Genomic DNA, 23,392 nt, shown 5'->3' on the forward strand with positions numbered 1-23,392 from the left:
TAGGGCACTTTGAATACCGGGTTCTTCCTTTCGGCCTCGTTAACGCTCCAGCTGTCTTTCAGGCACTAGTTAACGACGTCCTGAGAGACATGCTGAACATTTTTGTTTTCGTTTACATGGACGATATCCTGATTTTTTCTCCGTCTCTCTCGATTCATGTTCAGCACGTGCGACGCGTCCTCCAGCGCCTTTTGGAGAACTGTCTTTATGTGAAGGCTGAGAAGTGCATTTTTCATGCCGCCTCTGTCCCTTTTCTCGGTTCCGTTATTTCCGCTGAGGGCATTAAGATGGATCCCGCTAAGGTCCAGGCTGTCATTGATTGGCCCGTTCCTAAGTCACGCGTCGAGCTGCAGCGCTTTCTGGGCTTCGCTAATTTCTATCGTCGTTTCATCCGTAATTTCGGTCAGGTGGCAGCTCCCCTCACAGCCCTTACTTCTGTTAAGACGTGCTTTAAGTGGTCCGTTTCCGCCCAGGGAGCTTTTGATCTTCTTAAGAATCGTTTTACATCCGCTCCTATTCTTGTTACACCTGACATCTCTAGCCAGTTTGTTGTTGAGGTTGACGCGTCAGAGGTGGGCGTGGGAGCCATTCTTTCTCAGCGCTCTCTCTCTGACGGCAAGGTCCATCCTTGCGCGTTTTTCTCTCATCGCTTATCGCAGGCAGAACGTAACTATGATGTTGGTAATCGCGAACTGCTCGCCATCCGCTTAGCCCTAGGCGAATGGCGACAGTGGTTGGAGGGGGCGACCGTTCCTTTTGTCGTTTGGACTGACCATAGGAACCTTGAGTACATCCGTTCAGCCAAACGACTTAATGCGCGTCAGGCTCGTTGGGCTCTGTTTTTCGCTCGTTTCGAGTTTGTTATTTCTTATCGTCCGGGCTCAAAAAACACCAAGCCTGATGCTTTATCTCGTCTCTTCAGTTCTTCTGAGGTCTCCACCGACCCCGAGGGGATTCTCCCTGACGGGCGTGTTGTCGGGTTGACTGTCTGGGGAATTGAGAGGCAGGTAAAGCAAGCACTCGCTCACACTCCGTCGCCGCGAGCTTGTCCTAGGAACCTTCTGTTCGTTCCCGTTCCTACTCGTCCGGCCGTTCTTCAGTGGGCCCACTCTGCCAAGTTAGCCGGCCACCCCGGCGTTCGGGGTACGCTCGCTTCCATTCGCCAGCGTTTCTGGTGGCCCACTCGGGAACGTGACGCGCGTCGATTTGTCGCCGCTTGTTCGGTCTGCGCGCAGACTAAATCTGGGAACTCTCCTCCTGCCGGCCGTCTCAGACCGCTTCCCATTCCCTCTCGACCGTGGTCTCACATCGCTTTAGATTTTATCACCGGACTGCCTTCATCAGCGGGGAAGACAGTTATTCTTACGGTTGTCGATAGATTCTCTAAGGCGGCTCATTTCATTCCTCTCGATAAGCTCCCGTCTGCTAAGGAGACGGCTCAGATCATTATCGAGAATGTTTTCCGAATTCATGGCCTTCCGTCTGACGTCGTTTCCGACAGAGGCCCGCAGTTCACGTCTCAATTTTGGAGGGAGTTTTGCCGTTTGATTGGAGCTTCCGTCAGTCTCTCGTCCGGCTTTCATCCCCAGTCTAACGGTCAAGCCGAACGGGCCAATCAGACTGTTGGTCGCATTTTACGCAGTCTTTCTTTTCGTAACCCTGCGTCTTGGTCAGAACAGCTCCCCTGGGCAGAGTACGCCCACAACTCGCTTCCCTCGTCTGCTACCGGTCTATCCCCTTTTCAGTGTAGCCTCGGGTACCAGCCTCCGCTGTTCTCATCTCAGCTCGCCGAGTCCTGCGTCCCTCCGCTCAGGCTTTTGTCCAGCGTTGCGAGCGCACCTGGAAGGGGGTCAGGTCGGCACTTTGCCGTAATAGGGCGCAGACTGTGAGGGCCGCTAATAAGCGTAGGACCAAGAGTCCTAGATATTGTTGCGGTCAGAGAGTATGGCTCTCCACTCAGAACCTTCCCCTTAAGACAGCTTCTCGCAAGTTGGCCCCGCGGTTCATTGGTCCGTTCCGTATTTCCCAGGTCATTAATCCTGTCGCAGTGCGACTTCTTCTCCCGCGCTATCTTCGTCGCGTTCACCCGGTCTTCCATGTCTCCTGTGTTAAGCCCGTTCTTCGCGCCCCGCTCGTCCCTCCCCCCCCATCCTTGTCGAGGGCGCACCCATCTACAGGGTTCGTAAGATTTTGGACATGCGCCCTCGGGGCCGTGGTCATCAGTACCTAGTGGATTGGGAGGGGTACGGTCCTGAGGAGAGGAGTTGGGTTCCCTCTCGGGACGTGCTGGACCGTTCGCTGATCGATGATTTCCTCCGTTGCCGCCAGGTTTCCTCCTCGAGTGCGCCAGGAGGCGCTCGGTGAGTGGGGGGGGGGTACTGTCATGTCTTGTTATGTCTGTTCCTGTCCTTTCTCTTCACTCTCTCTCTCTGCTTGTCTTTTTAGGTTACCTTCTCTGTCTCTCATTCTTCAGCTGTTCTACATCTCCTCTAACTAGCTCATTCACTCTTTCACACCTGTTCTCTCTTCCCCCTCTGATTAGGTCTCTATTTCTTTCTCTGTTCCTGCTACTTTCAGTGTCTGATTCTTGTTTGTGTTTTTTGATGCCAGAAGCAAGCTGTCGTCTCGTTTGCTTCCACCTTGTCCTGTCCTGTCGGAGTCTGCGTGGCAGGTGCATCCTGCACTATACTAACGTTCTTTTTGTTCCGCTGACAACGTTGGAAGAGGATTTATGCCATTCCTGTTTTTTCATTAAAGAACTCTGTTTTCTGTTAAAACCGCTTTTGGGTCTTCACTCAAGTTCATAACATACGGTGTGATTCGAGATGGTCAGTGACCTGTTTGTTGACTTGGCTTTCGAATACCTTAGATAGGCAGGGCATGGATATAGGTCTGTAACAGTTTGGGTCCAGGGTGTCTCCCCCTTTGAAGAGGGGGATGACTGCGGCAGCTTTCCAATCCTTGGGGATCTCAGACGATATGAAAGACAGGTTGAACAGGCTGGTAATAGGGGTTGCGACAATGGCGGCGGATAGTTTCAGAAATAGAGGGTCTAGATTGTCAAGCCCAACTGATTTGTACGGGTCCAGGTTTTGCAGCTCTTTCAGAACATCTGCTATCTGGATTTGGGTAAAGGAGAATCTGGAGAGGCTTGGGCGAGTAGCTGCGGGGGGGGGGCGGATCTGTTGGCCGAGGTTGGAGTAGCCAGGCGGAAGGCATGGCCAGCTTGTTGAAGTTTTCGATAATCATGGATTTATCGGTGGTGACCGTGTTACCTAGCCTCAGTGCAGTGGGCAGCTGGGAGGAGGTGCTCTTGTTCTCCATGGACTTCACAGTGTCCCAGAACTTTTTGGAGTTGGAGCTATAGGATGCAAATTTCTGCCTGAAGAAACTGGCCTCAGCTTTCCTGACTGACTGAGTGTATTGGTTCCTGACTTCCCTCTACACCAGGTGGTGTCAGCAGAAGGTCCTAAAAATTGTCCAAGACCCCAGCCATCCCAGTCATAGACTGTTCTCTCTACTACCGCATGACAAGAGGTACCGAAGTGCCAAGTCTCGAACAAAAAGGCTTCTCAACAGTTTTTACCCCCAAGCCATAATACTCCTGAACAGGTAATCAAATGGCTACCCGGACTATTTGCGTTGTGTGCCCCTCCCAAAGCCCCCCCAAATCCTCTTTTTACGCTGCTGCTACTCTCTGTTTATCATATATGCATAGTCACTTTAACTATACATTCATGTACATACTACCTCAATTGGGCCGACCAACCAGTTCTCCCGCACATTGGCAAACCGGGCTGCATTGCATCCCGCCACCCACCACCCGCCAACCCCTCTTTTACGCTACTGCTACTCTCTGTTCATCATATATGCATAGTCACTTTAACCATATCTACATGTACATACTACCTCAATCAGCCTGACTAGACGGTGTCTGTATGTAGCTTCGCTACTTTTATAGCCTCGCTACTGTATATAGCCTGTCTTTTTACTGTTGTTTTATTTCTTTACTTTCCTATTGTTCACCTAATACATTTTTGCACTATTGGTTAGAGCCTGTAAGTAAGCATTTCACTGTAAGCTGTTGTATTTGGCGCAAATTACAAATTAACTTTGATTTGATCTATCTTTCTTTATGTGCAATCAGTTACAATGCTTATCTTTCAATACCACAAGAATGACGCAAGTGAAGTTTAGTCTAGTGCTGTAGGTTGATTACCTCTGAATGCAGCAGGTAATCATTTCTAAAGTCATTATTTCATGTATTGAGTTTATGTCGAAAGCATTCCACAGAGACAATGATTCCCACAGTTGGGTCAAGTTGTCTGGATGTCTTTTGGGCGGTGGACCATTGTTAATACACACGGGAAACTGTTGAGTGTGAAAAACAGCATTACGGTTCTTAATCCTCCTTTAATCTGTCTCCTCCCCATCATCTACACTGATGGAAGTGGATTTAACAAGTGACATCAATAAGGGATCATAGTTTCACCTGGAATCACCTGGTCAGTCTATGTCATGGAAAGAGCAGGTGTCCTTAATGTTTTGTACACTCAGTGTATACCAATTATGGGATAAATTTGACTAATGGTCTATGTTTAGATTTGTTAAATATTTTCAGCGTTACTTTTAATGCAGCAGCTAATCATTCTCAAATTCAATAGAGGCTTATTCATTGAGTCTATATACCAAATCTGTAGTCAATTTGATTTATGGTTCATGTGAAGAATATTTGCAAAGTATTTTTATAATTTGCAAATGTGCTAACGTGCATCTATGGGTACAGTGTGGATTTATTTGAATGAAGTAAAAAAGCAAAAAAAGAAAAGTAAACAATCTCTCAAAGCCATTAAATGAGTCAAAATAATGACTCTAAATACAAAATATGAAGGGAATCTGACATAAGATTCATGAGGATGTCATGGATCCCTCTGGAACTTTCATTACACACACCTGGCCCCTATTCCCACTGATTGTATTTGTATATAAGTGCCCTTATTGTTACAATGTCCATTGGTGCGTGTGAGTACCTGTATTGTGATTATGGGTCAATCATTGTCCGTGTGTATTTATTTGGGTTCTCCTCGCATTGTTACATGTTGTACATGTACACGGCACACCATCTTTTGTGGCGTAATCAAAAAAACTATTATGCATTCCTGCGCCTGTCTCCCTCTGTCACATTGTTACCAACGTGACAGAGGAGAAGAAGATTGCAGAACTTCCAAGTTGATAGACCTTTGTGGAGCGGATTTACAAAGGATTTAATTACATTTATTACCTAAAATCAGTTTTTTGGGATTTATCAATATCTCAGCCATCTCTTAACCATCTTTTCTCAAACTAAGTTAAGAGATGTATCATGGGCCTACATACCGAATCTAGTGTTACAGTATTTGGACTTATGGTTCATGAGAAGTATAAGGGCACAAGGCGAGACCCAGATGCAGACACAGGAGGCAGATGGTTTTAGTCTTTGATATTTATTATAATCCAAAAAGGTAGGCAAGAGAATGGTCATGGACAGGCAAAAGGTCAAAACCAGTTCAGAGTCCAGGAGGTACAGAGTGGCAGGCAGGCAGAATGGTCAGACAGGCGGGTACAGAGTCCCGAAATGGGAAAGGTCAAAACCCGGGAGGACTAGCAAAAGACAATAGAAAAAGCAGGAGCACGGGAAAAGCACACTGGTTGACTTAACATACAAGACGAACTGGCACAGAGAGACAGGAAACACAGGAATAAATACAATGGGGAAAATAAGCAACACCTGGAGGGGGTGGAGACAATCACAAGGACAGGTGAAACAGATCAAGCATGACAGTATCCCCCCTCTAGGGACGCCACCTGGCGCATACCTGGCTGACCGGGGTGTCGGCGGTGAAAATCGGCGATGAGGGCTGGGTCCAGGATGTCTTTAGCAGGAACCCAGCACTTCTCCTCCGGGATATAACCCTCCCAGTCAACCAGGTACTGTAAACCCCTGCCCCGTGGTTGAACCCTCAGGAGGCGTCTCACCGTATATGCTGGCTGGCCATCGATGACACAGGGGTTAGAGATGGGCCTAGAAATAGAAGACAGAGGACTGTGAGACAAGGGCTTAATCCTGGACACATGAAAAGTAGGGTGAACACAGAGGGTACGGGGCAACAGCAGATGGACTGCAGTGGGACTAATTACTCTAGAAATTGGGAAAGGTCCAATGAAACGGGGGGAAAGTTTACGGGATTCTACCCGGAGGGGTAGGTCCCGAGTGGATAACCATACCCTCTGCCTGACCCAATAGCGAGGAGCCAGAGTCCGGTGGCGGTCCGCTTGTCGACGATACCTGGAGGTGGTCTTGAGAAAAGCCAACCGCACTCTTTTCCAGGTTTGGCGGGCGAACTGGGCTGAAGGTATGTTGACCTTCACTTCTTGCTCTGGGAGGAGTGAGGGCTGATACCCAATGGAGCATTCGAAGGGGGATAGTCCAGTAGTCGAGCCGGGGAGAGTGTTCCTGGCATATTCCACCCAGATTAGTTGCTGACTTCAGATGGTGGAGTTACTGGCAACAAGACCCGGAGTGCCGTCTCCATATTTTGATTGGCTCACTCCGACTGGCCGTTAGATTGGGGATGAAACCCAGAGGACAGGCTGGCTGATGACCCGATAAGAGCACAGAACACCTTCCAGAAATGGGATGAGAACTGAGGACCCCAGTCCGAGACAATGTTAACCGGGAGTCCATGGATTCGGAAGACGTGCTGCACCATAAGCTGGGCCGTCTCCTTGGCTGAAGGTAACTTTGGAAGAGGGATGAAATGGGCGGCCTTGGAGAATCTGTCAACCACCGTCAGGATGGTGGTTTTGCCATCTAACGGAGGAAGCCGAGTGACAAAATCCAGGGAAATATGGGACCAGGGGCGATGAGGGACAGGGAGTGGCTTTAGGAGGCCAGACAGAGCTTGCCGCAGAGTCTTGCTTTGCGTGCACACCATGCATGCGGCAACGAAGGCCGAGACCTCAGGAACCATGGTGGGCAACCAGAAATGTTGACGGAGGAAAGCCAGGGTTCGATGAGTACCAGGATGACAGGTAAGCCTGGAAGAGTGAGCCGATTCCAGGACCTGAGACCAGACTGAATCAGGAACAAACAACCGGTTAGTCGGGCCCCCCAGAGTTTGACTGGGAATGCTGTGCCTTAACGGACCAGAGCCTCAATTCCCCAAACAACAGAAGCTGCCAAACAAGAGGCAGGGAGTATGGTCTCAGATTCAGAGGGAGTGGCAGTGGAACTGTACAGACGTGATAGAGCGTCCGGCTTCTTGTTTTTTGACCCTGGGCGGTAGGAGATGGTGAAATTGAACTAGGTAAATAACAGAGCGAAACGAGCTTGCCTTGGGTTGAGCTGCTTGGCAGTGCTGAGGTATTCCAAATTTTTATGATCCGTTCATACCATAAATGGATGTTCCGCCCCTTTCAGCCAATGTCTCCACTCCTCCAGAGCCATCTTAATAGCTAGGAGTTTCCGGTTCCCAACATAATAGTTTCTCTCCGCAGAGTTAAGACGATGGGACATGTTCCTGGACGGATCGCTGGGAAAGAACTACCCCTACTCCCACATCGGAAGCATTAACCTCAACCACAAATTGACGAGTCAGGTCAAGATAGATGAGGATGGGAGCAGTCGTAAATCGCTGCTTTAGATCCCCAAAAGCCTTGTTCGCTGCTGGAGACCATGTGAACAGTACCTTGGGAGAGGTGAGTGCAGAGAGGGGAGCCGCCACATTGCTGTAGTCCCAAATGAAACGGCGATAGAAATGTGCAAATCCCAGGAACCATTGTAGCTGCACCCTGGACGTGGGCTGGGTCCAATCCACCACCGCTCTCACCTTCTCCGGATCCATCTGAACATTCCCCTCAGCAATAATGTATCCCAGAAAGGAGATAGTGGAGCGATGGAACTCCCACTTCTCAGCCTTTACAAACAACTGATTCTCCAGGAGGCACTGAAGGACCTGTCGAACATGGAGAATGTGTTCCTGGGCAGAACGAGAGAAAACGAGGTAGACAAAAACAAAACGATTCAAGATGTCCCGGCGCATTGTTGAGTCCAAACGGTATAACCAGGTACTCATAGTGTCCACTGGCATTGTTGAAAGCTGTCTTCCACTCATCTCCTACGCTTATCTGCATTTACATTACATTTACATTTAAGTCATTTAGCAGACGCTCTTATCCAGAGCGACTTACAAATTGGTGAATTCACCTTCTGACATCCAGTGGAACAGCCACTTTACAATAGTGCATCTAAATCATTAAGGGGGGTGGGGTGGTGAGAAGGATTACTTATCCTATCCTAGGTATTCCTTGAAGAGGTGGGGTTTCAGGTGTCTCCGGAAGGTGGTGATTGACTCCGCTGTCCTGGCGTCGTGAGGGAGTTTGTTCCACCATTGGGGGCCAGAGCAGCGAACAGTTTTGACTGGGCTGAGCGGGAACTGTACTTCCTCAATGGTAGGGAGGCGAGCAGGCCAGAGGTGGATGAACGCAGTGCCCTTGCTTGGGTGTAGGGCCTGATCAGAGCCTGGAGGTACTGCGGTGCCGTTCCCCTCACAGCTCCGTAGGCAAGCACCATGGTCTTGTAGCGGATGCGAGCTTCAACTGGGAGCCAGTGGAGAGAGCGGAGGAGCGGGGTGACGTGAGAGAACTTGGGAAGGTTGAACACCAGACGGGCTGCGGCGTTCTGGATGAGTTGTAGGGGTTTAATGGCACAGGCAGGGAGCCCAGCCAACAGCGAGTTGCAGTAATCCAGACGGGAGATGACAAGTGCCTGGATTAGGACCTGCGCCGCTTCCTGTGTGAGGCAGGGTCGTACTCTGCGGATGTTGTAGAGCATGAACCTACAGGAACGGGCCACCGCCATGATGTTGGTTGAGAACGACAGGGTGTTGTCCAGGATCACGCCAAGGTTCTTAGCGCTCTGGGAGGAGGACACAATGGAGTTGTCAACCGTGATGGCGAGATCATGGAACGGGCAGTCCTTCCCGGGAGGAAGAGCAGCTCCGTCTTGCCGAGGTTCAGCTTGAGGTGGTGATCCGTCATCCACACTGATATGTCTGCCAGACATGCAGAGATGCGATTCGCCACCTGGTCATCAGAAGGGGGAAAGGAGAAGATTAATTGTGTGTCGTCTGCATAGCAATGATAGGAGAGACCATGTGAGGTTATGACAGAGCCAAGTGACTTGGTGTATAGCGAGAATAGGAGAGGGCCTAGAACAGAGCCCTGGGGGACACCAGTGGTGAGAGCGCGTGGCGAGGAGACAGATTCTCGCCACGCCACCTGGTAGGAGCGACCTGTCAGGTAGGACGCAATCCCGTGGGCCGCGCCGGAGATGCCCAACTCGGAGAGGGTGGAGAGGAGGATCTGATGGTTCACAGTATCGAAGGCAGCCGATAGGTCTAGAAGGATGAGAGCAGAGGAGAGAGAGTTAGCTTTAGCAGTGCGGAGCGCCTCCGTGATGCAGAGAAGAGCAGTCTCAGTTGAATGACTAGTCTTGAAACCTGACTGATTAGGATCAAGAAGGTCATTCTGAGAGAGATAGCGGGAGAGCTGGCCAAGGACGGCACGTTCAAGAGTTTTGGAGAGAAAAGAAAGAAGGGATACTGGTCTGTAGTTGTTGACATCGGAGGGATCGAGTGTAGGTTTCTTCAGAAGGGGTGCAACTCTCGCTCTCTTGAAGACGGAAGGGACGTAGCCAGCGGTCAGGGATGAGTTGATGTGCGAGGTGAGGTAAGGGAGAAGGTCCCCGGAAATGGTCTGGAGGAGAGAGGAGGGGATAGGGTGCTTGTTGGGCGGCCGGCCGTCACAAGAAGCGAGATTTCATCTGGAGAGAGAGGGGAGAAAGAGGTCAGAGCACAGGGTAGGGCAGTGTGAGCAGAACCAGCGGTGTCGTTTGACTTAGCAAACGAGGATCGGATGTCGTCGACCTTCTTTTCAAAATGGTTGACGAAGTCATCTGCAGAGAGGGAGGAGGGGGGGGGGGAGGAGGATTCAGGAGGGAGGAGAAGGTGGCAAAGAGCTTCCTAGGGTTAGAGGCAGATGCTTGGAATTTAGAGTGGTAGAAAGTGGCTTTAGCAGCAGAGACAGAGGAGGAAAATGTAGAGAGGAGGGAGTGAAAGGATGCCAGGTCCGCAGGGGAGGCGAGTTTTCCTCCATTTCCGCTCGGCTGCCCGGAGCTCTGTTCTGTGAGCTCGCAATGAGTCATCGAGCCACGGAGCGGGAGGGGAGGACCGAGCCGGCCTGGAGGATAGGGGACATAGAGAGTCAAAGGATGCAGAAAGGGAAGAGAGGAGGGTTGAGGAGGCAGAGTCAGGAGAAAGGTTGGAGAAGGTATGAGCAGGGGGAAGAGATGAAAGGATGGAAGAGGAAAGAGTAGCGGGGGAGAGAGAGCAAAGGTTGGGACGGCGCGATACCATCCGAGTAGGGGCAGTGTGGGAAGTGTTGGATGAGAGCGAGAGGGAAAAGGATACAAGGTAGTGGTCGGAGACTTGGAGGGGAGTTGCAGTGAGGTTAGTGGAAGAACAGCATCTAGTGAAGATGAGGTCGAGCGTATTGCCTGCCTTGTGAGTAGGGGGGAAGGTGAGAGGGTGAGGTCAAAAGAGGAGAGGAGTGGAAAGAAGGAGGCAGAGAGGAATGAGTCAAAGGTAGACGTGGGGAGGTTAAAGTCGCCCAGGACTGTGAGAGGTGAGCCGTCCTCAGGAAAGGAGCTTATCAAGGCATCAAGCTCATTGATGAACTCTCCGAGGGAACCTGGAGGGCGATAAATGATAAGAATGTTAAGCTTGAAAGGGCTGGTAACTGTGACAGCATGGAATTCAAAGGAGGCGATAGATAGATGGGTAAGGGGAGAGAGAGAGAATGACCACTTGGGAGAGATGAGGATCCCGGTGCCACCACCCCGCTGACCAGAAGCTCTCGGGGTGTGCGAGAACACGTGGGCGGACGAAGAGAGAGCAGTAGGAGTAGCAGTGTTATCTGTGGTGATCCATGTTTCCGTCAGTGCCAGGAAGTCGAGGGACTGGAGGGAGGCATAGGCTGAGATGAACTCTGCCTTGTTGGCCGCAGATCGGCAGTTCCAGAGGCTACCGGAGACCAGGAACTCCACGTGGGTCGTGCGCGCTGGGACCACCAGATTAGGTGGCCGCGGCCACGCGGTGTGGAGCGTTTGTATGGTCTGTGCAGAGAGGAGAGAACAGGGATAGATAGACACATAGTTAACAGGGTACAGAAGAGGCTACGCTAATGCAAAGGAGATTGGAATGACAAGTGGACTACACGTCTCGAATGTTCAGAAAGTTAAGCTTACGTAGCAAGAATCTTATTGACTAAAATGATTGAAATGAAACAGTACTGCTGGAGTAGGCTAGCTGGTAGTGGCTGCGATGTTGACACTACACTAATCAAGTCGTCCGTCGAGTGTAATAGTTTCTACAGTGCTGCTATTCGGGGGCTAGCTGGCTAGCTAGCAAGGTTGATTGCGTTCCGTTGGATAGCTGGCTGGCTAACCTAGAAAATCGCTCTAGGCTACACAATTGTCTTAGATACAAAGACGGCTATGTAGCTAGCTAGCTACGATCAAACAAAACAAACCGTTGTACTGTAATAGTTACTACAGTGCTGCTATTCGGGGGCTAGCTGGCTAGCTACGTTAGAAGAACGACAATAGCTGGCCAGCTAACCTAGAAAATCGCTCTAGACTACACAATTGTCTTAGATACAAAGACGGCTATGTAGCTGGCTAGCTACGATCAAACAAATCAAACCGTTGTACTGTAATGAAGTGAAATGAAAATGTGATACTACCTGTGGAACGACGCGGAATGTTGACCGCGTCGTTCCACAAAAGGTGGTAAGCATTTCGAAGGTCCAGTTTGGAAAAGATAGTAACAGCCAGTGAGTCCTCAATGTACTTCTCCATGGCCTTGGTGTCCAGACCAGACAGAGAATATAGCCGGTCTCGAGGCGGTGAGGTGCCCGGAAAGTCAATAGCACAATCGTAAGGACGATGTGGAGGAAGCACGAGCCTTGCTGAAAAACCTCCAGGAAAACCTCAGAGGCCGTACTTAACCCTGGAGGCAGACATTTCGGAGAAGGCTGTGCCGCCTTTAGGCAGTATGAATGGAAGAACGAGCTCCAACCCAGGATGGAACCCGTAGTACAGTCAATATGTGTGTTGTGCTTCTGGAGCCAAGAAAACCCCAAAACAACAGGTATGTGAGGGGACTCAATGAGGAGCTGAATTGACTCACTGTGATTTCCAGATACCCACATATTAATGAGAACTGTGCTGTGTCACTCTACCAATGGAGCGGCCGTCTAGTGCCCTGGCATCCATGGGAACAGAGAGGAGTTGAGTAGGGATACTGAGTTCTGATACCAGGGTAGCGTCCATGAAACTCTCATCTGCCCCAGAGTCAGTAAGCACCCGGAGAAACTGGTCTCCCCACAGCAAGCTCACATAAAAAGGAGTTTGGGTAATGGGATTTAGAGGGTTCCCAGTCAGACTCACCAGAGTACTTGTACCTACATACAGGAAAAGGGGGCCAGCTTTCCTTTTGTTCTCTCTAATCATCACTCCTCTGGGATTCTGGAGCTCCTTTTCATCAGCCATCCAGAAGCACATTGAGAAAGTGATTCAGATGCGGTGGGCTGCAGGTGAACACATACTGCAGCTCGTCACTCACAACCATTCCTCAGGGACACAAATCTACAGACACAACAGCTCTCGTTTGATGAGACAATAATTCATCAAACAAACTGTTACCAACATATTAAAATAACAATGAATTACATATTTTCATTAACCTTACTTTGATAAGTCCACCAGAAGATGTAATCCGGACCAAAATTTGTTTGGAAATTCTTTTGGCCATGTTGCTACAGATGTGACCAAGACGTTAATTATTTTTGCATAGTTGCTATGCAGGCTGGATAACGTTCTTGTCACTTGCTAGTTAGCAAGCCAACTTCAGTTAACTGTAAAAAAATAAATACAAAATAAATAAGGTCCTTTTTGATCTGTCTCACACCAAAATGGTTGCTGTTTGTCATCAGTCTTTAACATGGTGCCACATGTGTCAGGGGCTACAGTCCATTACAGATTACAAAGGAAGACCCAGCAGTGATCTGTTTTTAATACATTTGCAAAAACGTCTAAAAAACATTTTTTGCTTTGTGATTATGGGGTATTGTGTGTAGATTGATGAGGGGAAATAACAATATAATCACTATAATCACTAGTACTCCAGTACGGCTTGCCGTGCGGTAGCAGAGAGAACAATCCATGACTTGAGTGGCTGGATTATTTGACCATTTTTAGGGCCTCCCCTGACACCGCCTGGTATAGAGGTCCTGAATGGCAGGGAGTTCGGCCCCAGTGATGTACTGGACCATACGGACTACCCTCTATAGCGCCTTGCGGTCGGAATCCGAGCAGTTGCCTGAGGGGGAAGAGGCATTGTTGTGCCCTCTTCACAACTGTGTTGGTGTGTTTGCACCATGATAGGTCCTTAGTGATGTGGACACCGAGGAACTTGAAGCTCTCAACCCGCTCCACTGCAGCCCTGTCGATGTGAATGGGGGCGTGTTCGGCTCTCTCTTTCCTGTAATCCGTGATAAGCTCCTTTGTTTGATTTGATTTGATTTGGATCTCTTTTAGTCCCCATTTGGTGTCCTTAAACATTCAAATACAATTTATAATATAAACACACTTTTACATATAACACACTATTACAAACATACATAATACTAGCTTAATGACCCAATAAATAATCAATCTAAAAATATATTGATTTTTCATCTACTATAATCCCACAACATTTCTATATACTATATTTAAATTGTTTTAAAATAATGTTTACATTTATATATTGAAAGGTTTCTAGTTTACTCAGTTAATTTATTCCATTTCTGTATTGCTCTAAATCGAAATGTTCTTTTGCCTATTTCTGTTTTCTGTTTGGATAACGCATAGGTGGTGGACAATCTATTCTTAGTATTTACGGAATGTCTGTCTCTTACCAACTGGAAACTGTTGTGAATGGAACTTGGCCGTTTTAAATGATATATTATCAAATAAAATAAGCATGTTTTTTCAATTACCTTGTCGATTGATGACCAACCAAGAACACTGTGCATGACTGCAAACAGAAGAACCATATCTCCACCTTAAAACAATCCTTGCTGCTTTGTTCTGTGCATTCTGCAGCCTCCTAACTTCACTAGATGATGCATTTCCTTTGTCTTGCTGACGTTGTGGTTGTTGTCTTGGCACGACACTGCCAGGTCTCTGACCTCCTCCCTATCATTGTCATCGGTGATCAGCAGTGCTTCATTTGAGCTGGATCCTGCCGGAACACTATCCGACGCCTCTCCGTTTTGGACTGTTTTGTTCCGGAACCTATTTGGCCGGATCAGATACCTCTCTTGGCATGGAAAATTATAATAAAAGCGATCAAAGTTCATTCAACTTGCATCTTCGTTAATCCTCCTGCCCCTACAAAACAAATGTATGTGATTTGGGTTGAGCCGGCCCGGGTTTATCGTTTGCCAACATTGTAACCTATATTTGTGTGAGAACGCGCCAGTATCTCTTCCATAACTAGAATGAGATTCATTTTTCTATGATCTCTCTCTCTCTTTGCTCTGAAAGACATGAGCAATGCTTTATTCAAAAGTATTTTTTTCTCATGCGTTTTGGTCCTCAGAACTCCCCAGGTCACCCCCAGTGTTGTCGGGAAAACTTAATGATGGTGTTGAAGTCGTGTGCGGCCAAGCAGTGGTGGGTGAACAGTGTGTACAGGAGGGGACTGAGCACGCAATACTGAGGGACCCCCTTGTTGAAGGTCAGCGTGGCAGATGTGTCACCACCTGGAGTTGGCTCGTCAGGAAGTCCAGGATCCAGTTGCAGAGGGAGGTGTTCAGTCCCAGGCACCCATGACTGCATGGCCACGCACTACTCCAACACCATCATCAAGTTTGCTGATGATGCAACGGTAGTTGGCCTGATCACCAGCGATGATGAGACTAGTGACCTGGCAGTGTGGTGCCCAGGACAACAACCTCTCCGTCAACATCAGTAAGACCAAGGAGCTGATCATGGACTATAGCAGTGGTCACCAACCTTTTCTGAGTCAAGATCACTTTCGCAGACAAAAAGCAAGCAGAGATCTACTGCTCAGACTTTTTTTTTACATTAACCTAATAAAAACAGTTCTGCAGGAATGAGGTTTGTGCAGTAGGCTTAATACATTATCACAGCAGATTGGCTATATCCTTGGCATACCAATATTGTTCTTATTAGACCATATTATATTTCAAAACTCAAGCTTTGATTACAAAATAGATCAGTTGGTGTAGCACTTGCGGGGCACAGCTGAGCATAAATTGAAATAATTTGCAAATAATTTGCTTTTTTATATGACTGGACTGATGGTACCTGCATTTGATGGTCATGGTGCTTTCAAGACAAGGTCAAGTCATGACATCAGTAATCTTCAGGTCGGAGCTCTAGAAAGATGCCGACTTGGAGTTTAAAACAATTTTTCAGTCGGATCTAGTTTTTTTTCCAAATTCCCAGTTGTCTTGAATGCACTGAAGTCGGAAGTCAGAGATTTCAGAATTCCCAGTTGTTTTGAACAAGGCATTAGTCTCAGCGGAGGAAGGGAGAGAGCAACAGAGGGTCTGCCTCCCATGGTCCCTGCTCTCTCCTTCCTTTCATCCGGTGAGACTGACCAGAGAGAGGGGACACTGTCTTCCACCTGATGGCGAAACTCGAGTCACACCGCATCTGTCCCATGCACAAATTCATGTTGTTCCTATTACCAGAGAAAGTAAAATATTCCTTGATATTAAAATAGACACGAGCTGCTAATAATAATAGAAACGCAGGGCTATCGATACACCAGGCTACTCATTCATTGCGGCTGTAGCGCAAGTGGAAGTAGGGGGAAGCACGTTTTATGTTTTGTGGTAGTGTTGAATTAAAACAGTGTTGACAGTGCTTCATAAAAACAGCAGCTCTTTGCTGTATTCATTGACAGTCTCTCTCTAGTCATGGTTTTAAAAGTTACTCATCTTGGAAGCTGTAGGCACCATGATTTGAGCTGTCCAATTGAACAGAGCAGGAGGCGCACACGATTTAGCCACAGGGTCTACCAGGTAGGCAGAGTCTCTTCAGACAAATCAAATGGTTCAAAATGATAACACTCTGCCTACACGGTGCGCAGGGCTTCTGAATGAAGTGCACCTAACACCAACAGCACAACATCAATAAAAAAAGGAGCGCAAAACTTTGTTTGCTTTCTCCAGAAATGTTTGGTGATCGACTAGGATCACGATTGACTTGCTAGTGGCCACTGGGCTACAGGAAACAGGGGGTGAGCGCACCCCCATCCACATAGGCAAGGCTGCGGTGGAGCAGGACAAGAGCTTCAAGTTCCTCGGTGTCCAAATCACTAAGGAGGTTGAAAAGGTTTAGCATGCGTACTCAAATCCTCAAAGAGTTATACAGCTTAAACATTGAGAGCATTTTGACTGGCTGCATCACTGCTTGGTATGGCAACAGCCCAGTACATCACTGGGGCCGAGCTCCCTGCCATCCATGACCTCTATATCAGGCGGTGTGAAAGGAAGGCCTGGAAAATGGTTAAAGACTCCAGCTACCCAAGCCATAGACTGGTATTAAGAGCCATAATATTGTTTTGGAACCGGCCCTGTATATACTGTAGCTTACTTGCTTCTTGTGTTCTTGTTATTTCTTATTTTTGTTCCACGGATTACTGCATTGTTGGGTTTAGAGCTTGCAAAAAAAGGCATTTCACTGTACTTGTCCAGTGAAATTGAAATTGAAGCACTTGTCTCATATACCAATTAAAAGATATGAGATGGATTACAACATAAACATAGAGAGCGAAATACGAGAGGCCTTTTTTTATTTCACTCGTCTCTCCTGCTTCCTCTTCCACGCTCTGACTACAGATATCTTGCCGAAGGCCATGGCTTTTTAACAGAAGATACACTATTGCTACCTGTTGCCATGCCAACCCCATGAATTTGTGTTTCATAAACCTCACCTACAGCTGCATGTGCAAAACCATAATTTGACAGTGCTAATGTGTTAGTGTTAACGTTAATATTCTACACACTCACCTGTGGGACTGTAAGCAATATAACTTAACTCATTTATGTTTTGCCTTGTGTTTTATCTGTTCATGTTCTCTCACCAGAGAGAAAGGCATCCTGGTCAGTCTGTAATTCATTTTCAGTGTTCCCCTCCTATATACTGGTGTACCAGAGGCACACTGCAACCCACGTAAAGCTGGAGGGCTCCAGGCAATTCAGGGCCCCCACCCACACACTCATATGTAATGTATTGGACATTTGAAAAATGCCTGCCTTATTGCTGTTTTAATATTCTGAGTAGTGCATTTCTGTTCATTCGTCACATTATCTTGTAACTCCAGTACCAGTCAAGAGTTTGGACACACCTACTCATTCAAGGGTTTTTCTTTATTTTTACTTTCTACATTTTAGAAAAATAGTGAAGACATTAAAACTATGAAATGTCACATGAAATCATGTAGTAACCAAAAAAGTGTTAAACAAATCAAAATATATTTCATATTTGAGATTCTTCAAAGTAGCCACCCTTTGCCTTGATGACACACTCTTGGCATTCTCTCAAGCAGCTTCATGAGGTAGTCACCTGGAATACATTTAAATGAACAGGAGTGCCTTGCTAAAAGTACATTTTTGGAATTTCTTTCCTTCTCGAACCAATCAGTTGTGTTGTGATAAGGTAGGGGTGGTATACAGAAGATAGCCCTATTTGGTAAAAGACCAAGTTTATATTATGGCAAGAACACCTCAAATAAGCATAGAGAAACAACAGTCCATCATTACTTTAAGACATGAAGGTCAGTCAATACGGAAAAATTCAAGAACATTTAAAGTTTCTTCAAGAGCAGTCACAAAAACCATCAAGCGCTGTGATGAAACTGGCTCTCATGAGGACTGCCACAGGAACGGAAGACTCAGAGTTTCCTCTGCTGCAGAGGATAAGTTCATTAGAGTTACCAGCCTCAGAAATCAGCATTTAACTGCACCTCAGATTGCAGCCCAAATAAATGCTTCACAGAGTTAAAGGAACAGACATATCTCAACATCAACTGTTCAGAGGTGACTGTGTGAATCAAGCCTTCATGGTCGAATTGATGCAAAGAAACCACTACTAAAGGACACCAAAAATAAGAAGAGACTTGCTTGGGGGAAATCTGTCCTTTGGGGTCTGGTGTGTCCAAATTGGAGATTTTTGATTATATTTCATATTTGAGATTCTTCAAAATAGCCACCCTTTGCATTCCAATCGCCATTTCTTTGTGAGACGCAGATTAGGTGAATGGATGCTCTCCGTATGTGTAAGCATGGAGGAGGAGGTGTGATGGTGTGGGGGTGCTTTGCTGATGACACTGTCAGTGATTTATTTAGAATAATTTGTTTTACAACAGGACAATGACCCAAATCACACCTCCAGGCTGTGTAAGAGCTATTTGACCAAGAAGGAGAGTGATGGAGAGCTGCATCAGTTGACCTGGCCTCCACAATCACCCAACCTCAACCCAATTGAGATGGTATGGGATGAGTTGGACCGCAGAGTGAATTAAAAGCAGCCAACAAGTGCTCAGTGTATGTGGGAAGTGACTACCTCATGAATCTTGTTGAGAAAATACCAAGAGTGTGCAAAATTGTCCTCAAGGCAAAGGGTGGCTACTTTAAAGAATCTCAAATATTAAATATATTTTGATTTGTTTCACACTTTTTTGGTTACTACATGATTCCATACAGTATATGTTATTTCATAGTTTTGATGTCTTCACTATTATTTTACAATGTAGGAAATAGTATAAATAAAGAAAAACCCTTGAATGAGTAGGTGACCAAACTTTTGACTGGTACTGTACCTTAATCATGACTGCTGCAGTCAAATGCAATGGGAGAGTTTGTTCTCTAATTGGTTGATTTATCACAGGCATACAGATCTGGGAAGAGGCCAGACTCTAAATCTAAATCAACATAAATGTACTTTTGTTTTATAAAAACAAATAGCGTCTCTGCTGAAGAAATAGAACATAATTCAATCTGTAGCTGCACTTTTTCACACAGTCTAGCCTGGGATACTATCTGCATGCACATTAAAATTAAAAATCAACATATATTTCACAGTCCCAGTTAATGGAATAATATTATGTAGCTATCAACATTCAAAACATGTCAGATGTGAGTAGGTTCGTTAAACACTATGCAAAGTCTCATACTTGGTATTTCATTCACTGCACTGCTCGACTCAAGCGTGCTGTTGGGAGGTACCCAGGGGAGTAAGTCAATTTGTATCTGTGTGGAGTGGTTACTTACTGTGTGTGTGTGTGTGATGTGTGTTTGTTTTGAGGTTTTGCTCCAGTGAGTAACAGTGCCATTCAATACCTGAAGGCCACAGTGTGGAATTAAGGTCTCATGCTTAAAGAGATAAATGCACAAATGCAGTTTTCCTGCGTGTTCGCGTTTCCTCCTCCTTCCTCCTATTGTCATCATACGTCTCCATCAGGCTGTGTGCACCCCTTCCTGTCTTCCGGGACGGCCCTTCAGTCTGCGTGGGGAATGTATAGATGGGGAGTTGACACCTGGGACCTCTCCACTCATCTGTGTGGACCAGAGTCTGTCTGCCAGAGGGTGTCTGTTTGTGTAAGGCAGAGGTCTGCTGGGCATAGGAGCACGATGGATCTGGGACTATTCTTATCTGTACACTGTCTGGCTTGGCCCATCTGCTGTAGCCAGCCCTGCAGTCTTAACATAGGCCTATCTGATAGCTGTCCACCGCTGTCTGTTTGGCTGCTGTGGAGCTTAGAGTTCAGCCACCCATGGGAATAGTCCATCGAACGACAAGGCTGCTTTAGTCACATTTACACTGATATGAGACACCATTTGGAAAGGCTTTCTGGGTCACTGGACAGAGGACAGAGAGATGTGGTGAGGCGTTGGCTAGAAATCATGCGATTAACACTGTGCCATCCAATAAAGAAGATTTCCTAACTCTGTGAGGGCTTCAGCAGCAAATTTGGGTTGCAGGGCAAGATGGAAAGGAAAATAAGATGAATTACATTTAAGTGATAACTCATAGACACGACACATGAATTAAAAAGGTATCTAGTGATAAGGTTGGAGGAAAATTAGGGTGGATGGATGTGTGTGTGTGTGTGTGTGTGTGTGTGTGTGTGTGTGTGTGTGTGTGTGTGTGTGTGTGTGTGTGTGTGTGTGTGTGTGTGTGTGTGTGTGTGTGTGTGTGTGTGTGTGTGTGTGTGTGTGTGTGTATTGTGGCCGTAATGTATATGGCTTAACCGCTTAATTGTTTGTTCCCAGAAGTGTCCCTGCCTGCCTTAGTGTCTTTCTTCATTATTCATGAACCCTAATTACCTGCACTCTGTGCCTCCCACCCTGCCTTCCTCTTTATATCACGCTCACTTTCTCATCCAGACAATGGAAGAAAATAAAAAGAGATAGCAAGCAGTTTTCTCTCCATCTTTCCATGCTGATATTCATCACCCCTTATCCTCACCTCTGTCTCTTCACCCTTCTTTGTCCCCATCTCTCTCTCCTTCTGAAGAGCTATCTGGTTCTTTGTCCCCATCTCTCTCACCTTCTGAAGAGCTATCTGGTTCTTTGTCCCCATCTCTCTCTCCTTCTGAAGAGCTATCTGGTTCTTTGTCCCCATCTCTCTCTCCTTCTGAAGAGCTATCTGGTTCTATGTCTCCATCTCTCTCTCCTTCTGAAGAGCTATCTGGTTCTATGTCTTCATCTCTCTCTCCTTCTGAAGAGCTATCTGGTTCTTTGTCCCCATCTCTCTCACCTTCTGGAGAGCTATCTGGTTCTTTGTCCCCATCTCTCTCACCTTCTGGAGAGCTTTCTGGTTCTTTGTCCCCATCTCTCTCTCCTTCTGAAGAGCTATCTGGTTCTATGTCTCTGACCCAACATGTATGTTTTTCCCCATCTGCAGGAAGCTGTTGGAGGTGAAGGTCATTGATGATGAGGAGTATGAGAAGAACAAGACCTTCATCATCCAGCTGGGGAACCTGTGCTGCTGGAGATTGGACGGAAACATGGTCAGTGCAGAGCCCTGCGGGTTCAAAGCTGCCATTTACTGTAGCAGCCTCATGTTATCGCTGTCAGATTTAACAGTCTTAAATGTTGTATTTCACACGATCAGTTATCAGAAAAACACAACAGCTGTTTCTGAAGGATGGAATGGTAATTGTGGAAGTGCTGGGGGTTTTATTTGTTGTTGCAGATCCATGTTTTAAGTGATGAGGTTGCGTCACATAGAATTACAACACGTGACATCCTTAACTTGTCATTTATTTTATTCCAAATTTAGGTGTTATGTTGCTTTCATAAACCCATTAGTGGGGATTGGTAACATTAACAAATGTATATTGAAAAACAAACACATCACCAAAATGTATTTTATGGCCAGGAAGCCCCTGAGTGTACAAATGGTTATACTATAGAGGCACATTAGTTGGCATTAGTGACTTGCGGGGGATTTCATCAAGACTGAGAGTAGTTGGTCCATGTTAGTGCTGTTTCTCCAGGCTATTCTTCTCACTGCACATTCATTATAGTATTTTACACTAATGGAATGTTTTTGGTGCATTTCAATTATTCCTGCATTGCTGATACACATGATAAAAATAAATAATTTACACCCTCACAAAACTCTGTATATTGATACAGTTTATACAGTTTATTCACAGAGAATTAATTTGATAAATAAATGACAGTGCATTTTTGTATACAGTGAGCTCCAAAAGTATTGTGATCCATTTTTGGTTGTTTTGGCTCTGTACTCCAGCATGTTGGATTTAAAATGACACTAACTATGAGGTTCAAGTGCAGACTGTCAGCTTTAATTTGAGGGTATTTTCATCTATATCGGGTGAACCGAAATAGAAATTACAGCACTTTTTGTACATAGTCCATTTTAGGGGACCAAAAGTATTGGGACAAATTCACTTATATGTCTATTAAAGTAGTAGAAAGTTTAGTATTTGGTCCCATATTCATAGCAAGCAATGACTACATCAAGCTTCTGACTCTATAAATTAGTTGGATGCATTTGCTGTTTGCTTTGGTTGTGTTTCAGATGATTTTGTGCCCTATAGAAATGAGTGGTAAATAATGTATTGTGTCATTTTGGAGTCACTTTTATTGTAAATAAGAAACACTTCTACATTAAAGTGGATGCTACCGTGATTACAGGTAATCCTGAATGAATCGTGAATACAGATACACAAATATCATACCCAATGACATGCTAACCTCTCAATATTACAATACCAGTGGAGGTTAGCATTTTATATCATACCCCATGACATGCTAACCTCTCAATATTACAATACCAGTGGAGGTTAGCATTTTATATCATACCCCAAGACATGCTAACCTCTCAATATTACAATAACAGGGGAGGTTAGCATTTTATATCATACCCCAAGACATGCTAACCTCTCAATATTACAATAACAGGGGAGGTTAGCATTTTATATCATACCCCAAGACATGCTAACCTCTCAATATTACAATAACAGGGAGGTTAGCATTTTATATCATACCCCAAGACATGCTAACCTCTCAATATTACAATAACAGGGGAGGTTAGCATTTTATATCATACCCCAAGACATGCTAACCTCTCAATATTACAATAACAGGGGAGGTTAGCATTTTATATCATACCCCAAGACATGCTAACCTCTCAATATTACAATAACAGGGGAGGTTAGCATTTTATATCATACCCCAAGACATGCTAACCTCTCAATATTACAATAACAGGGGAGGTTAGCATTTTATATCATACCCCAAGACATGCTAACCTCTCAATATTACAATAACAGGGGAGGTTAGCATTTTATATCATACCCCAAGACATGCTAACCTCTCAATATTACAATACCAGGGGAGGCTAGCATTTTATATCATACCCCAAGACATGCTAACCTCTCAATATTACAATAACAGGGGAGGCTAGCATTTTATATCATACCCCAAGACATGCTAACCTCTCAATATTACAATAACAGTGGAGTTTTTTGGGGGGGGGTATGAAATTTGACTTTGAAGTTTTCCTCTCTGCTTCACAGGAGACTCCAATGAGAACAAATCAGCCAACGATGAGGAGGAGGTGTCCAAGATGGGCTGTCCCAGCCTGGGAGAACACACCAAGCTAGAGGTGGTGATAGAGGAATCCTACGAGTTTAAGGTAACCTACAAAAATAAACAAACAAACCCCCACAGACACACC

The 23,392-nt window shown here is 46.1% G+C and overlaps 1 pseudogene; it reads left to right on the forward strand.

Moving 5' to 3' along the window:
* The window catches only part of LOC135544310 (sodium/calcium exchanger 1-like), a 46,344-nt pseudogene that overhangs the window by 17,713 nt on the left and 5,239 nt on the right, over window positions 1-23,392 (forward strand).

Source organism: Oncorhynchus masou, chromosome 8 (assembly GCF_036934945.1).
Source record: "Oncorhynchus masou masou isolate Uvic2021 chromosome 8, UVic_Omas_1.1, whole genome shotgun sequence".
NCBI classification, from domain to species: domain Eukaryota; kingdom Metazoa; phylum Chordata; class Actinopteri; order Salmoniformes; family Salmonidae; genus Oncorhynchus; species Oncorhynchus masou.